The sequence below is a fragment of the Armigeres subalbatus genome, chromosome 1 (genome assembly GCF_024139115.2).
Source record: "Armigeres subalbatus isolate Guangzhou_Male chromosome 1, GZ_Asu_2, whole genome shotgun sequence".
In the NCBI taxonomy this organism is placed as follows: domain Eukaryota; kingdom Metazoa; phylum Arthropoda; class Insecta; order Diptera; family Culicidae; genus Armigeres; species Armigeres subalbatus.
In genome coordinates, this window is record NC_085139.1 from 234,812,098 (window position 1) to 234,828,768 (window position 16,671).

The 16,671-nt window shown below is 39.1% G+C and overlaps 1 protein-coding gene across 6 annotated transcripts in view; it reads right to left on the reverse strand.

Moving 5' to 3' along the window:
• The window catches only part of LOC134205897 (guanylate cyclase soluble subunit beta-1), a 244,713-nt gene extending 229,891 nt beyond the window's left edge, over nucleotides 1-14,822 (reverse strand). For 4 of the 6 annotated variants that reach the window (XM_062681591.1, XM_062681594.1, XM_062681588.1 and 1 more), the window contains exon 1: nucleotides 14,072-14,822. The gene's annotated coding sequence lies outside the window, so the exon portion shown is untranslated. Of the gene's footprint in view, nucleotides 1-13,838; nucleotides 14,009-14,071 lie in introns of those variants that run through there. The other 2 variants (XM_062681590.1, XM_062681589.1) reach the window with 2 other exon arrangements.
• Nucleotides 14,823-16,671: the final 1,849 nt, after the last annotated feature.

The following is a 16,671-nucleotide window of genomic DNA, read 5'->3' on the forward strand; positions in this document are numbered from 1 at the left end:
CGGTTGATTTTGAGGTGGACGGCGATTCCGAGGATTGACCAACCCACTGCAGAGTTGAATTTGATCGACCCAAATATGTACAGGACCCATTAGTTACTTCAAACCATCGACCAATCCGTACCAGATTTGATTTTTTTAGAGTTTGATTTAATTTGTCCCAAGTGGGTCCATTGGCCCAAACAATCCAGATGACTTACAGGAACAAGGTTCTAGTACTCTTTGCAGTCTTGAACGATATTAGAAGCATCTAATCACTAAACCTTCTTATCTCACTCACTTACTTTCAAATTGTCTGTCAATGTTAAATTTTCGCATTTCTATTTACATTTTTAAAAGATCTGATTTTGGCAACATTAAGTTTTGCAAACATAACCATTCGATCTTGAAAAGATTTTTTTGTATTTTAAATTGCTTATAAACCGCGTAAAAACTGACTAGACCCTAAAATCGACAAAAAAAATTGTAAAAGAAATCGCAGAAAAAACGCTTGGATTGCAAAATCCGCGTGAAAAGTGTCCCAGTGTGTCTAGTATCACAATACGTGAAGAAAGGTGAAGTATCATGAAAAAACAAATACTATACGATTTTGACAACATAAATATTCGGAGCGTATTGCCAAAATCAAATGGAGTTAGTATAATGTAAATGCATTCTAATCTAGCTATCACTAAGAGCATGTACCATATTAAAAAAAAGGCTTGATGAACCTTGGTTACGCATGTAGACCCAAAGGCTTAAACTCCAGGGATTTCTTGAATGACCAAGAACATATACTGTGAAAGCATTCCAATCTTGTTATCACTAAGAGCAAGTACTATCTATGGAACAGGTTGGCTGATCTTCGGTTACCCCAAAGCCCGCAACTCCAGGGATTTTTTTGATGGCCGAGAACAAATACTATGAACGCATTTTAATCTTTGCATCACTTTGAGTATGTACCGTATTTGAAACAGGCTATCTGATTTTTGGCTACGAGTGTAGATGCAAAGGCCTTTACTCTAGGGAATTTCGTCGTTGATCATGAACATATACTGTGAACGCATTTTTATTCTTTTTATCACTAAGAGCATGTACTTGAAACAGACTGACTGACCTTTGGTTATGCAAGCAGTCAAAAGGCCATAACTCAAAGGAGTTCCTGGATGACCAAGAACATATACAGTGAACATATTCTGACTATAGTAACACCAAGAGTATGTACCACATTTGAAACATACTGGCTGACCTTTGGATACGCGTGTAGATCAAATGCCTTAGCTTCAGGATTTACTTCAATGACCTAAACATATTCTGTAAACGCTTTCTATCTTTTGCATCACTAGAGCAAGTTGAATGAAAATAAAATCTCTGGAAGACCCTACCACAACATTCATGTTTGTCAAACATACTACGTCTCCAATCTAACGATAGTCCATATACTGGAGAATCTTACTATAATAATGATTTCATACATACCGCCACCTAGCGGTCCAATTCTAAACTAATCATTGTCTCATATCAAAGCATACGCCTTCCTGCATAACCTTTTGAAAAGGTGTAGCTAAAAATCGGTATGATTTACAGATATACGTATGATAAACGATAAAATCACTGTTTTTGTACACTTTTGTATGAAACCACTCCTCGCGAGGTACCCCCCACCTATGGTCAATCTGATGATTAAATTATCTTTCGAAATAGCCTAAAAAGCTCGAAATCGGTCAAATAATAAAAAAAAAGTTACAGTCGCCTCTCCACATCTCGATATTGAAGGGACCATCGAGATAGGGGGAGATCGAGGAATGGAAGGAAAATTAAAATGGGTACTAGATCCAAAAAGCTCGTTGCTATGAAAAACGACAACGAAACAAATGTCGTTTGCTGTTATTGATATGTTTGTTATTGTCCAAAGCTGGTCTAGTAGACCTAAAACTTGAACTTTTCGACATAAGGAGCGTGAATCCTGAGCAAAATATGATCAGAACACATCGAGATAGAGGGATATCGAGCTAGGGAGGCAATCGAGATGTAGAAAATTGAAATCTCGTTTAACTTTTCAAAAGGACTTAAGTAAGGAATTTGAATACTGCAATCAATAGCTTTCATGTTGTTCTGTTGATTGCGCTATTCAAATTAATTCATGAAAAAAATGTTACTTAGGTCCTTTTGAAAAGTTAAGCGAGAAATGTATGTATATTGAAGGGACTGAGGAAATCAGCGACAAAGGGAGAGCTATCGAGATATAGAACATCGAGATGTAGATAGTCGACTGTATTTCAATTTTAATTTGGGGTCAATATGACCCCAGAGCACAGACAACTTCAGTTTTTTTGAACGCAAACTGGGGCCGTTTTTGACTAGGTAATCCTGAAACAAACTTCGGGAAGAAATTAGGCATTCTTTCCTAAATTATTTTAAACATTCTTTGGATTTTGTTTTTATTTTCTCTAGGTTCGTCTTCGGAAATTCCTTTTGAGATTCATTTCAAAATTCCTACAGGTTTTTTTTTTTCGAAAATTGTTCCACAAAATCATGAAGATTTTTTTCTAATTTAGAAAGTTCCATCCGAAATCCCTTGGACAACCCTCTCGGGATTCCTTTGGAAAACCCATCGGAAATGCCTTTGTAAATTTGTTCAGAATAAGTGATGAACTTTGTTATAAACTTATAAATCACTCCAATAAAGACAGGAAAAAAATCCCCAGAAATTGCTCTGGAAGCTCCACCAAGGGATCCTTCGAAAATGTCTTTAGTAAATCCATGCAAAATTCATAACGAATTCTTCCTGAAATTAAAAAAAAAATCCACAAATTGTGTTGAAAGGATTCTTCAGAAAATGTACGGTAGAATGAAATAATTTCCTATGCAATTCGAAAAGGAATTTTCTGATGACTTTTTAACACTCGGAGGAAATCTCAAAGGAATGGCTAGATGAAATTTCCGAATGATTCCTAAAAAAATACTGAATGAAATACTGAAAAGAATCCTAAAGGAATGCATGAAGGAAATTTTATTCTGGAATTTCGAAGTAATTTTCAAAGGTTTAATGGAATGTATCTGCTGGAGTTGATAGAGGATTTTCCAAAGAAATGTTCGATGAATTCTTCAGACAATCCGAGAGAATTTCTGGAAAAATATTCGAAAAAAATTGTGGAGAATGTTCAGAGAAATTTGTGGACAAAGTTCTGAAGAAATTCCTGTGAGAAATTTAAAATGAATTAAGGAATTATTGGAAGAGTTTATTTTTGAAATTCCTGATTATATAAAATGCCGAATACATTTCTAGAAAAATCCGACGATATTCCTGAATCAATTTCGAAGAAATTCGTAATGGAATTCTCCGAAACGAATTTCGGAAGAAATTAATAATTTGAGCAAGTAATAAAAATTCCGAATGAATTTATAAAGGATTTTTTAAAGATATTCGTAGAAGATTTTGTAAAGCAATTTCCGAAGAAAATCCGAATGAAATTATCGGAAAGATTCATTAAGATTTTTTTTTAACTTTTCCATATGAAATTTCCGAGGGAATTCCTGAAGAAAATTCTGAGGAGTTCTTTCTTGAAATTTTGGAAGGAATATCTTGAGGAATTTTCAAATGAACTCAATTATACGTAACGCCTACTAGCTATTCGCAACGTTTTTTGGTGATCCTCTTCTCGGTTATTTTTTCCCAAGTATTCCCCGTTCATTCGGTTAGACTGTGCCGGGTAAACCCTGAAACACTGCTCCTAAACGGAACACAACTGAAGGCTAAGCTGTTTCTATGCAAACCGGAGTGCAATTGTGATTCCAAAATTGTCTTCATCTCAGCGGGATTTATCCAAATACAAAGTAAGTACCGAAAACAACAGTAGTGATATCGTGCAGGCGTTATATCTCCGCACTCACAAACGTGATCCAGCCACTCAGTCGATTAGTACTAAATCCCCCGGTTTGTTTTGCTCTGTGCATTCACCCGCCCGAAGCGGTGCTGTTGTTTTCGATTAGAGCAGCAGGTTCTGGTGCGTTTGGCAGTCTCAAAAGCCGAAACATTTCAGTCGACGCGCGTGACTCTGTTTTGAAAACCGCTTTGGTGGAGGTCCATTCAGTGCGCATCCACACGCTTCATTCGCGGTGGTGCTGAAAGTTGGATAGAGTAGTGTGTCTTGGTACGATCGGTGGTATCAAAAGCCGAAGTATTCAATCGACGTGCATGCTCTGGTTCAACAACGGCTTAAGTGAAGGCAAAGCGAAACGATAAAGGAGGATTTTAGGAACACGCTGTATGAGCTTGGGCACGAGGTGTTTGCTGTTTTAAACTGCCCTCACGACATCACTTTAATTTCGTTGTCGTAGGGAAATAGTTTTGGGTTGATTTATCTGTGGGGTAGAAGATAATTGGTAATCATGGAGGCATGTAAGGCGTGCGCTAGGAATTTTGCGCGGTCTGATAGGAGTGTTTTGTGCAGTGGGTCGTGCGGAAGGGTTTTTCATCCTGGGTGCGTTGGGTTGAATGTTACAAACTTCAAAGCATGGACAGCTAATGTTGGTTTACTCTGGTTTTGTGAAACCTGCCGAGTAAATTTCCATCCGAGCGTTATGGACCGAGAAGCTGTTATCTTGAAGACGATGAGGGATCTTCTGCTGCGTGTTGACTCGATGGATCTGCGGGTTGGTCAATTTGGCGAAAATCTGAAAACGCTGAATGGGCTAATGTCAATCTCCACAACGGTTCGACGTGACTCAAACTTTTCCACGAGACTTCAACAGTTCGCGATGTCGGGTCCGGCAATGCACGATCCAACTGAGTTTCACAACAGCATCGATCGTTTCAACCTCGATCAGTCACTTCGTTCTAGCGCTGCGAACAACACAATTGCAGATGTGGGAGATTTAGATATATCTCTGGATAATGATGATAACAACAACCGTGACCGTGAATTGAATGTACCACCGATTCTTACCGAAATCATGTTGCCTGTCGCGTCTACCTCGGGTACGAATGCTGAAGCCACTACAAAGACGAATACTGCCACTACTGCCACTACTGCCACCGCTTCCTCCAACGCTACCTCCTCCATCGCCACTTCTTCTATCAATGCCGTCGCTGCCGTCATCGCTCCATCCACCGCTCCATCCACCGCTCCACCCACCGCTGCTACCACCTACGCCACTGTCACCTCGAGAGCCAATGCTGTTGCTGCTGTCTCGAATCGTATTTCAAATAGTGCCTCTCCAAGCAACCACTCACAAGGCACAAATCTCACCCGCTCTATTCCACCATCATCAAATCAAGATTGCCGCCTGAAGGTGGTAAACAGATTGCGACCCCCTGTGCGTCGAACATCAAACGAAGAAACGATGAAGGCGTTCTATGTCACACCTTTTCACGTCGAACAAACTGAAGACGATATCATCGAGTATCTGCGAGAAACCATCAACATCGACCAGTCTACGCTAAATTGTGTTAAACTAGTGCCGCGTAATAAGGACATTAATGAATTATCATTTGTATCGTTAAAACTTTCTGTTTCTGAAGATCTTGTCGCTTTAATTAACGGTCCTTTTTATTGCCCAGAAGGTGTAGAAATTTTCGAGTTTCAGCCTGCTTGCCTGCTTGTACCGAAATGATTAGCATAAGTAACTCTAATACCAATGCACGAACTGATTAAAATATCAATGCACTAACAGATTCCAATACTTCTTCAGCTCCTTTGCGGTTTGATGAGTCTATATACGATTCGAAACTGAAGCTACATTCCCTCGATTATGGGAGAATGAAAACTATTTTAGAGAAACGGTCCAATAACTTTATTAAAATTGATCTCCACAACGCAAGGAGTTTAACTAGCAACATTGAAAACTATCGTTCTTTCGTTGTTAATTCAAAACTGGATGTTCTATCTGTTGTAGAAACCTGGCTCAAACCTTCAAATACGAGTATATCAGTTGAACTTGAGGGATACAAAATTATTAGATCTGATCGCGATAATAAGAACAAATCAAGAGGGGGTGGAGTTGCCTTTTATGTGAGAAAAAATCTCAAATTCTCTGTTATCACTAAATCTGGAAAAGAAAGCGAAATTGAATACTTGTTTATCAAATTAAAACAGGCCAACTTAGTATGTGGAGTCGTCTATAAACCCCCAGACGTGGCAGTTGCTAAACTAGATACAGTTTTCTGCATTGTTTCTGAAATTTTTTCTACAGAACCCAATATTTTGGTTACAGGCGATTTCAACATCAATTTGATGATGGAGAACTCTAACAAGACATTAAAACTAATTGATCATTTAAGCGCATTATCCTTTAAACTGATTCCAACTCATCCAACTTGTCATAGGCCCGGTTCTGCATCCACCATTGATTTATTCACAAGTAATTGCACAGAGAACATGAGGAACGTTTATCAGTCATCAGTGGGAGGAATTAGCGATCATGATTTTATTTGCATTGATTACAAATTCAAGCTTCCTAAACCTGGTGCTAATGTATACTGGACACGTGAATATCACAAAATTAATCAATCGACTTTTCTGTCTGATTTACGTAGCGTAAATTTTGATGGTGTGTTCAATTGTGTGGGGATTAATGGAAAACTAAAATGTTTCAATGATGTATTCTTCACCATTCTTGATAAGCATGCTCCGCTAAAAACGATTAAAGATCCAAGTACTCCTTGGATCAATACTCACATTCTTCGATTGATTAAAAATCGGTCCGAGGCTTATGAATGTTGGAAACGCGATAGAGGGAATCAGCGTAAATGGGAAAATTTCACTTGTCTTCGTAATTTAACAAACCAAGAGGTCAATCGTACAAAACGTCAATATTTTACCTCACAGTTAAGAGCTGATCTTCCTGCTAAGCTACTTTGGAAGAACATTAACAAATAAGGCTTAAAACAAACAAACACTTGTATGGGTGGAGGGGATGTAAGTGCTGACACTCTGAACTCATTCTTTGTTGCTCATTACACTCCACTTTCATTCAATCAAAATGACGACGTTGCAACACACACCCGAATTTCTCATTCAGGTGTGTTACAAATGACGAAATACTTAGTGAGTTTGTTAAATCTTCTTGTGATGCTGTTGGCAATGATTCAATTCCACTACAAGTTTTAAAAATGTCTTTAAGTGTTACTCTCTCATACATTCAGGATATCTTTAATTGTTGTATCACTTCCTCAGATTTCCCACTTGATTGGAAAATCGCAAAAGTAATTCCAATAGGTAAGATTGACCACCCAGTTACTGAAAGAGACTATCGTCCGATCAGTATTCTTTGTGCCCTCTCAAAATATTCGAATCACTACTTTCTCAGCAATTGAATGACTACTTGACACACAATGATCTGTTATGTCCATTCCAGTCTGGATATAGGAAATCATGCAGCACCGTAACCGCGCTTATTAAAATAGAAAACGACATTAGAGAAGCGTTAGACAAGAAGATGGTCACTTTACTGGTTCTTCTTGATTTTAGTAAAGCATTCGATTCTATTGATCATAGACAATTGTGTAACAAGTTAAAATATAACTTCTATTTAGATCAATTCTCCATAAAATTAATTCAGTCATATTTGTCCAACCGATTGCAATACGTTGACTTCAACAACCAACAATCTGAATTAATTCCTGTTCTAAGTGGGGTGCCTCAAGGTTCAATTCTCGGGCCGCTACTTTTTTAATGTACATTAATGATCTTCCATTGAATCTGTCACATTGTCGATTCCACCTGTATGCAGACGACTGTCAATTATACATATCTGGGGTCCCTGGCACAATATCAGAAATGGTAAATCGAATGAACTCTGACATTCAGAGTATATTGCTATGGTGTGAGCAATACGGCCTGATTCTTAACGGAGGAAAAACCCAAACGATTATTTTTCACACAAAACGTGCCGTTTTGTCGAATGTACCATCAGTTAGAGTGGGAAACGATATAATTGAATATTCTAATGTCGTCAAAAATCTCGGTTTAATGATGGATACTAACTTGAACTGGTCACCTCAGGTTAATGCCGTGTGCAGTAAAATTTATAATGCCTTACACTCGCTTGTATTATTGAGACGGTGTACTTCCCAACATATCCGGATTCAACTGGTCAGGTCTCTTTTAGTTCCACTGTTTGATTATGGTGATATTTTGTTTGGCCTTGTAACTAAAAAAACACGAAAAAACTAAACCAAGTATTCAACGCTGCTACACGATATGCTTTTAATCTGAAAAAGTTTGATCATTTATCCAATTATAGAAAGGCTATTCTTGGAACTGATTTTACAAATCATTTAAAGTTTAGAACCTGTATCCAAACATTCAAAATTATTAACAACTCTCCAATTTATCTTCGAGATTTTTTTAGATATACTCGTTCTTCGCGATATTCGTTACTTATCGTTCCTAGATGTTTCACAAACAGTTTAAGAGACTCCTTCCGCCTACGAGCTATAAGAATTTGGAACGATTTACCTAGGAATCATAGGTGCGAAAGAAGTTTTTCTTTATTTAAGTGGAATCTAAATATCTTATTCAGTATGTAGTTATTGGTATTAGATGTTGCATAGTAGCATAAGCATTGAAAATAAATATGTGATTATTTATGTTGCTATATGGTAATTGTTAATAAATAAATAAATAAAATAAAACTCCTGGATTTAACCCAGGAATAAAGTCCCATAGGATTTTTCCGGATTCTTGAAGGAACATCCCTAAAAAAAATTGGAGAAATTTAAGAATACAGGATAATCTCTCTCTCTAAGAAGAGAGAATTTTAGAATGAATCCATGCAGAAATTTTCTATGAAATTCCTGAACGAATTTCTGTATGATTTATCGAAATAATTTCTGGAGGTATTTCTTAAATAATTATTTAGGGTAATAGCGAATTTAGTTTTAAAGATCATTTAAGTGATTGTCTCCGGAATGAGGACAGCATGACAAGGAAACCTCCCAAATTTCGAGAATACAGTCGATTCAATATCATACCGCTTTGTAAACTCTAAGGAATTCCAGGAATTGTTTCAAATAATTCCTGGAGGCTTTTTCAAAAAGTTATTAAACTATTTCCTGACGATGAAATACAATTAAAATTTCGTCAAATGACGATTACGCCACAATTGCTGGTGCATTATCAAAACTGTGGCCCAGGAAGTACCGACAATATTATCAGAAAAAAAATATGAAAAGTAATCAGCGCGTAAATATTAAAGACAATTTACATAGCATTATGACACTTACTCGTATAAAAAGTGACATAATGCAATACAAATTGCATACATTCAGGTGATAATATCGATTAAATTTACGCTCTTTTTGGCATTCCTTTTATGTGCATTACTTTCGTGTAAATTTCAACAACTTTTTCTATCTGTGTATGCTTCGAAAGAGTTCAGTGCGTGTTTTCTTTTGTTTTGGAATGATCGCGCGATCTGCCGAAATATTGTGTTCTGCATTGCGCGGCCGGTAGGATAACAATGGTGACACCGAGGGTCGACGCTTGCTGCAGGGAAAATAGCATTTGGAGTAGAGATGGGCGAACGCTCACGAGCCGTTCATTTGAACCGGTTCGTGAGAAAGAGCGAACGAGCCACGACTCTATAATTTTGAGTCGCGGCTCTCAAATTAACGGTCGCTGTTAAAACCAGGCTATTGACATCCTATTGTTAAGCCCATCGCCAGAACGTAGCCAGGATGTCCCGGGCTATATTTTTTTCTATATTGCGTTTAAATGATGACAGCGGTCTATGTCTATTGATGATGACACCGCGCTTGTCACCGGCTCGGTTAAAACGAATCAATGGCTCAAAAATAACGATCGATGATTCCTTCGTTCAGTCGTTCAATTTTGGTGCTTAAAGAAGCTTCACACCACGAGACTCTTGTTTACGGTATTTTTTTCAGTTTCTCAATTCAGTAGTTCGAAAATATTAACGATCAAGTAAGATTGGTAATTTTTGCATACGCTAAAGTAGAGATAATGCTTTTTTGTACGTTAAGGAAGCATTAGCATAGCATAGCATAGTTACGGTGTACTTTATAGATTGCATACTAGTGATACCTACTCATGTTTTTCTACTATACTTATTCAGATTGCTATTACAAATCAATGTGGGTGTGTTTTAATTTAGGATAAAAATCACAAAAGCATGAGGATTACTACTCCTGGCCACGCCCATCTTCACCGTAACTTGGAAGGGGAAGAAAGTGTTGATGTAGTGCTTACTTAACGAAAGGCCCCCGACTCAGCGACACCCTCATAAGTACTATGGAGTTGGATATTGGGGAAGGTATTCGTTGGGTCAGGATTTGCCTGTAGCTGACAATGTGACCGTGGTAGAGTTTACACCGTAACACACCACGCAAAGGTGTCTACCCAGCGTTACGGGGTGTTTTGTACGTTAAGGAAGCATTACATCTCAATTACATTTTTCGGAACAGTTTTAGCTCCCATGTAAAAACCATTATTTACGCCGGAAATCATCAAGAAACTTTTTTATTAACTGCTTGCAGGCTTGATTAGGCGATATGGAGATTGATAAATAAAAAAAAACTAAAAATGGCGACAGTCATAGAATTGATGTGCTTTGATCACTGCGAATGATTGATGAGTAGCTCAGCAAGATTCTAGATTCAAATGATTCATCGATTAATACAAATATCGAAGTTGACAAGAATTTCGCCGAAACTCCCTTGTCGAGGAGGAGCGTTTCAATGTTATGATGTTAAGAAAAAAAAATTATCCGCGTGAAATCGGACAGCAAAGAGCACATACCTTCTCACAGTTTTCTGATTCTAAATGTACCAGGATTTAGACGAATTTGTATTGTAAACAAGCACTTTAACATCAATAAAACACATTTGAGTATATGTACAAGATACCATAAAACAGTTTGTTTTTATGTTTTAGTTGCAAAAACTACATACTTTGTAATGAGTCAACGAGCCGTTCAAATGAGTCGGCTCATTGAAGTGAATGCTTGGCTCAGAGACGCTCACTTAATTGAACCATTTCGCCCATCACTGATTTGGAGTACTGTTTCTATCGTGATTAAACACTGATCGTCGCCGCCATTCTTGAAATCACTGCACTCGCACGACCACGAAGCCGCCAACGAACTATTTTTCGCTTTGCATCGATCGTCGGCTTTCGTATCATCAGCAGCTGCATCAGCCATCCGGACGATTAAAACAGTAGCCGTTCTGTTTGTGCTATTCTTCGTTACATCCCCAACTGCTTGGACGAAACGACCAATTAATGATGGATCATTATTGCGGCAAATGTAATAAAGAATTTTGCGCTGAAGATATCGTCGTATCTTGCGATGGGTTCTGTGAGGACCGGCGTCAATTTCACGCAAAATGTGGAGGACTGAATTATGGTGAAGCCTTCAACAATGAATATCAACGAATCGACAATAAAAGATGAAATAGTTGATTTGAGAACGGAAGTGGAGCGTATTAGCAAGATAGCTACTACTTTGGTTTCCAATTCTTCAAGTAATAATGTATCGTATCAAACAATGCTTAACCAGCCTTTATCCTCAACTAGAATGATGGATATCGATCTTCCTGCTGAAATGATAAACGATCAGTCTGTCCAGCTTTTTATTTCAAACATCGCGAATGATGTAACAGAATATGAAATTAAGCTTATGGTGTGCGAATCATGAAGAGCCGAACAAGTTTCACACATAAAATGCCTAGTAGCCCCTCGGAAAGATCTCTCTTCTCTTGATTATGTGGCGTTCAAAGTGGTCATCGTGATTCTGCGCTGGATGCAACCAGTTGGCCGCCTGGTGTGCGATGTAGAGAATTCTTACATTGCTCGAATCCTGTATGGAGACCTACCAACCGGAGATTTCAACCATCGTGATAATATCAAATGCCACTCCAAATTTCTATGTATTCTATTGTATTTTATAATAGTTTTTCATTTGAGGTGTTGAGTTCATTGTTAATTGTCAATATAGTTCGCAATAATTTAGACTTTAAGTAGTAGTCTGTACGACCCAGATTGATTTAATAAATAAATAAATAAATAAATAATTTGTTTTTTTTTTGCCAGCATCGGGTTGTATCTAATATTTCCATATATTATTTTTATCAACACCGACAAGGGGGTCCCGTAGCGTAGTTGGCTACACGTTCGCCTTAGAAGCGAATGGTTATGGGTTCGATTCCCAGCCCCTCCACCAAACCCTCGTTAGTCACCGGATGCGCAGCCCATGCGGTAGCGTATTGGGAGACGCGCCTTATCGTCACGGCTGCCTGATGACGACTGACAACTTGTTCTTTTCAGAGGCATTTCCCCAACGTACCCGGATAAATGGCGGCAACCGAACAATGCAACGATCATTGGATACACGACATGGGACACACGGACAGAATGGACCCACGATAAGATGGACTGGCAACGACAACGATAATGGTAATGGAAATCTAAAAATAGATTCAGTGTGGATTCTGTACAGCAGATCTCGGCACAGATCACAGTAATAGATCTCGGCACAGTAGCGGTTAAGTAACATAGAGTGCCTAACAAACAAAGAAAGGAATAAAAAATCAACACCGACATGTTAACATGAAAAATAAATGTTCTATACGTTCGATTTGATTAAATTTGGTTCGGTCTTCAACCATCACTTAGCTTTTGTTTTCTACTCTTGAAGGGAAATATCCAAAAAAGTATTTTTTGTAAAAATGTTAAGTTTTGAAAATAAAAGTCATTCCGAGACAGCTTGTTAGTCGTCCGGTTCCAGAAGGGCCGATAATCCCCAGACGTTGACTTACCCCAGTAGTGGGTAATTTTAACAGCATAGACTAAAGATACAGTCGGCAATTCTCACCAGTATAACCCCAGTACAACCCGGAATAACCCCGGGACCAAGTGGCCAATCTAAATGTTGAGTCTCTTGTCATAATCTGAAACCTATTCGGTTCTTCTGAGCAAAATTTATACAAAACGATTCGGAAACGCCAATTGCAATATGCAATTTTAAAATTGATTTTTACCCCTCCTGTCAGACTTATACCTTAGAAGGGTTAAGCACCATGGGTTTAGATTTGAAAAAGATTCTACCAACATCGTTGCTTTATAACGAAAATGATCTGAGGTGAGGTGGTCGAAGAGCTGAAGACGGTGGGCTCAATCCCAGACTCGTATCATAGGATAGGGATACGGCAGGTTTTTCCGTCCATCATCGTAAGGGCTAAAACCAACGAAAGCAACGTCCATTTGCTAGAACTCCACTATAGCAGAAAACTCTTAACATTTTCCAACAACAAAGTTTTCGCAGTTTGTTTGACAATTATCCTAAAATATTTCATTTACTTATGTAATTTATAAACATTCCGTTCCGTTGATAGTCAAATCCACTACTCGAATCAGCTCAGGAGTCAGTGTTGTTTACTCATGTATCCTAGACCTGTTCTAGAAGACCTTCAAACGAGGTTATTATTGTATAAATCAAGACCTAATTTAACTGCGCATTGTTGTAAAGTGTTTAGTCGCAGTTTCGGTCAAAAGTGGAATTGTAGATCGGTTCAGTCTTAGACATTTAATTCGCGATTTAATTAATCAATTTAATCAAACTGAAGTGCCAATTTATTCAATGTATTATATATTCACAGTCGGACTCGATTTAGATCAAGAATTGAATCAATGTTCTTCCATAAAACTATATTTGAGCATATTCCGAAACACAATTATAGTGATTTCTTTTTGTATAGTAACAGTAAACATTGTCATACAGATTCGTCGAATACAGTCGAATTATGCATAAAACTCAATACGCTGTACGTTATTTCAAAAATAATTTGTATATTAAACATCCGCTATTTCCCAAGTATCTAAAGCTATGCTTATCATTACCTTAAATCACGCAACAAACTTAAAGCCGATTGAAAACGATTGAGCTACTAAATGAAAATCAGCACCTCATATGAACCAAGATTCCAGTTTCATCATGAATAACTTTTCCAGCGGAGGGTTGTTGAAACAAGTCGAATTACGCTTTCATGGCGTACTCGACTAGACGAATGATCCACAATAAGACGCTTCAAAAGTTCAGAACCCGTGTAATTCCGTGTTATTATTTCACCAACCGATAACCGAGAGGAAACAGCACAAGCCCCGTCGTTGGGTAGGATGGGGGTTCGCCTTCCGGGATTCCTTTTTCACTCGGCCTGCGGGAACCGTATCTCAATCTCGTTGCTGCCTTTATCGCTGTTTTACGCCGCGGTTGTCCACCACTCACTTTGCCCTCCTAGTTCTAACTTCCCACTTCCGACGTTTCAGTAAACTGCCATTATCGAGTCGGGGGAAAAAAGGTGAACACCAGTGATGGGCTTTCACGCTCACCACGCCATCGCCGTCGTTGCAGCATACATCCTGCCGGGACAACTGTGCAGAACTAGCAGCGAACGCTAAGGGGATGTCCCCATCGAAATCGTTGTCCGTGATTGGAAAGGGGTTCGAGATCACCACCAGCACCAGCACCACCATTCACTGGGTTCCAACCGACACTGACTGACACTGGGTGGGAGCGCACAGATGATAGGAGGGAGGCGGAAAACACCCACCACACCCGACCGACCGCGACCCCCCTTAGGTCCCGTTCCGGATCCCCCACCAGCGAACGGGATATTCCTTATTTTGCACTGTGTGCCACTCAATCAATGGTCCAATTCTCTGTGCACTGGGTTCTCCCCACCGCAGAACGATGCTGCTAATGGGTTGGGGATGGGGATGGCAACCAATTGCACACCCTGAACAACACACTGTGCTGGCACACTGACACACTCCAACTGGATGGGTCGCCCGTATCCGCGATTTCACTTCCGTTCCTTAAGAGATCCCGACCGAGACTGAATCGTCGCTGGCACCAGTTCGCTGCGGGAGGAAAGCTGTTATCGTTCTGGTCACGAGCGAGGACAAACCGGAGGCTGGCCTTCGGTTGGTGATGTTCCTGTGGAACGGAGAATGCGAGAAAAGTCCATGTCCCTCCGAGACGGTGGTTGGTAGAGTCGAGCAAGAGATTGGATGGTTGATGGTTTGCGTGTTGGGAAAAGGAAAATCGACGAAAATGGGCGAATGGCGTTACGAATTGTATCCTGGGTGGATAAAACGTCGGGGAAATTAGTTTCAATTCCCGACACAAAGTGTTGTGGATAAATTTAGTTTGAATCTTTGCTATTATCTGAATAGAGAGCTTTTCCTCTAGTACAGTAACACCACTTCTCGTTAGTGTAGTAGATCAATTTGGTGATGCTTCTTCATGTGCGTGCCAAAATTTGGGAAATTGAAAACAGATCATGATAATGGGGAAAGGTGGTTTGTTGGCTGAACCACGTGTTTTTCACTAGCAGTGTGAAAAATGCAGATTAAATTGAGAAATACAAGGATAAATAAATTCTTTAATTACGATCATAACCATGTTATTATGACTCATATTCCTAAAACTGCTGTTAAACAGACATTTTCATAAGAAAATTATTTTGAGCTTTTTAGTGGAATGTTTTCACCTGTCATAAGACGAGTTTAAACAATCCCATTGAATTCCACCACTTAATTGTATCTTGACAGATACGTATTTCGACCTCAACAGTAAGGCCGTCTTCAGTGTCTCGTACTTGACTCGACTTCTGTCAAGATACAATTAAGTGGTGGAATTCAATGGGATTGTTTAAACTCGTCTTATGACAGGAGACATTTTCACTTTATCCACGTAATTCTTTTCATAGTAGATATCTTGAATTCATTTGAAGTTTCCATACTAAAAACTCAAAGGTACAGCACAATCGGGTTGTACGCAAAGGTGACGTAGGACTACGTAGCTGCATGTAATGGATTTTAATAGAAGTAGCAGAGCTAACCCCGTGTTGCGTAAGGGTGTTAAGTGTTACGGAATGTCAATTGTTTGCACCGCGGCACTCTAGATCGATTTCTATATGATTGTAGGGTAAAAGATCCAATATTGGAGAAACTAAGCAGTGCACGTTCCACCACTATTTGTTGGTTTTCACCAAGCCTATACTCCATTTCACATACCTCGAGTATGCAAACGAATAGTCACTAATAATGCTTTAAAAGAAAAGTTTCGCAATTACAGCAGCATCCATCGTTGTTGCCAAAAATGATACCTCCAATTAATGGTGTAGTGTTCCAATAGTTAAGATTTTTGTTTGATTCGTGTTCCTATAGCTGCGATTTTTTTCAATTCGTTTTCCTATAGTTGAGAATTTCATTAAAATAGAACGTTCATTTTTTTTGATGTTCCTGATGTAAATCTATCAGGGATCACGACGTGAAATCTTTCCGCGAACAGGAATCTTTTCGGGAATGCGACGGAAAAAATTTCAAGACCGCGACGAAACTACTTTTGAGGTCACAACGGAAATCCTTCTGAGATCGCGACGAGAATCCTTTCGGAATCACGACACACAAGCTTTCGGAGTCGCGACGGGAATTCTTTATGGAGCGCGGTAATCCTTTTTAGATTGCAAAAGGAATCCTTTCGGAATCGCGACAGGAATTCTTCCGGGATCCCAACGGGCCTTTTTGAATCGCGATGAAAATGCTTTTGGGACCGCGACGGGAATCCTTTCGGGATCTCAAAGGAACTCCTTTTGGAATCGCTACAAAAATTCTTTCCGGATCGCGATGGGCATACTTCGAGGAATCCTTTTGGAATCGCCAAGCGAAT